Source organism: Oncorhynchus tshawytscha, linkage group LG28 (assembly GCF_018296145.1).
Source record: "Oncorhynchus tshawytscha isolate Ot180627B linkage group LG28, Otsh_v2.0, whole genome shotgun sequence".
Taxonomy (NCBI): Eukaryota; Metazoa; Chordata; class Actinopteri; order Salmoniformes; family Salmonidae; genus Oncorhynchus; species Oncorhynchus tshawytscha.
In genome coordinates, this window is record NC_056456.1 from 32111251 (window position 1) to 32113404 (window position 2154).

A 2154-nucleotide genomic window follows, 5' to 3' on the forward strand; every position below is an offset into this window, starting at 1 on the left:
GGGCGAGTAGCTGCGGGGGGGCGGAGCTGTTGGCCGAGGTTGGAGTAGCCAGGCGGAAGGCATGGCCAGCCGTTGAGAAATGCTTGTTGAAGTTTTCGATAATGATGGATTTATCGGTGGTGACCGTGTTACCTAGCCTCAGTGCAGTGGGCAGCTGGGAGGAGGTGCTCTTGTTCTCCATGGACTTCACAGTGTCCCAGAACTTTTTGGAGTTGGAGCTACAGGATGCAAACTTCTGCCTGAAGAAGCTGGCCTTAGCTTTCCTGACTGACTGCGTGTATTGGTTCCTGACTTCCATGAACAGTTGCATATCACCCAAACCTATTCGATGCTATTGCAGTCCGCCACAGGATGTTTTTGTGCTGGTCGAGGGCAGTCAGGTCTGGAGTGAACCAAGGGCTGTATCTGTTCTTAGTTCTGCATTTTTGAACGGAGCATGCTTATCTAAAATGGTGAGGAAGTTACTTTTAAAGAATGACCAGGCATCCTCTATTCTCTTCACCCAAACCCCCATTCTCTCATCCAAACCCCCATTCTCTCACCCAAACCCCTATTCTCTCACCCAAACCCCTATTATCTCACCCAAACCCCTATTATCTCACCCAAACCCCCATTCTCTCATCCAAACCCCCATTCTCTCACCCAAACCCCTATTCTCTCACCCAAACCCCTATTCTCTCACCCAAACCCCCATTCTCTCACCCAAACCCCCATTCTCTTCACCCAAACCCATATTCTCTCACCCAAACCCCCATTCTCTCACCCAAACCCCCATTCTCTTCACCCAAACCCATATTCTCTCACCCAAACCCCTATTCTCTCACCCAAACCCCCATTCTCTCACCCAAACCCCCATTCTCTTCACCCAAACCCACCCAAACCCCCATTCTCTCACCCAAACCCCCATTCTCTCACCCAAACCCCCATTCTCTTCACCCAAACCCCATTTCTCTCCAAAACCCCCATTCTCTCACCCAAACCCCTATTCTCTCACCCAAACCCCTATTCTCTCACCCAAACCCCTATTCTCTCACCCAAACCCCTATTCCTCACCCAAACCCCTATTCTCTCACCCAAACCCCTATTCTCTCACCCAAAACCCCATTCTCTCACCCAAACCCCTATTCTCTCACCCAAACCCCTATTCTCTCACCCAAACCCCCATTCTCTCACCAAAACCTCCATTCTCTCACCCAAACCCCTATTCTCTCACCCAAACCCCCATTCTCTCACCCAAACCCCCATTTTCTCACTCCCACTCCATAATCCCTATTTTTCCTCCTTATGCCCCATTTTCTCTCCTTCCGCCTCTCTCTCTCTCTCTGCATCTCTTTCTTTCTTTTTTCTTTCATAAGGAATGCAAAAGTTATTCAGTACACATGGCTAAAAGTTAATGAAGGTGGTGTCAGTGCAGCAATGTTAGACAGGTTGTATGTATCTGATCACTACTGTAGTAGGGTTGGAAGGTTAGACAGGTTGTATGTATCTGATCACTACTGTAGTAGGGTTGGAAGGTTAGACAGGTTGTATGTATCTGATCACTACTGTAGTAGGGTTGGAAGGTTAGACAGGTTGTATGTATCTGATCACTACTGTAGTAGGGTTGGAAGGTTAGACAGGTTGTTTGTATCTGATCACTACTGTAGTAGGGTTGGAAGGTTAGACAGGTTGTTTGTATCTGATCACTACTGTAGTAGGGTTGGAAGGTGTGACATTACTCCTGTGGGTTTTTCTGATCACCATAATGTGACTGTTGATATTCACTTGAACTGAGGTTTATTTCTACATGAAAGAGTGAAGGGTGCCTTGATTAGGTCTCGCTTTGCTACCCTCAAGGAAATTAATACTCCTTGCATTTTTTTTAACCACCAGGACAGTCGACATCACAACGCAAACAGATGGTCTGCCTTCGTCTCCCTGATGGGAAGCTGACCACGGATGACGGTGAGACATATCAACATGCCGTGGATTTCTACTCTGCCCTCTATAAGGCGGAGGATTGGGATCCTCTGTGTGCTGAACAGTTGTTACATGGACTTGCTCAATAGGGCCCTGAGCAAAGAGTTGCTTTGGACTCTGACATTACTCTACAGGAGCTGTCCACTGCAGTTATGCAGCTCTCATCAGGCCGAGTCCCTGGCATCGATGGTTTAC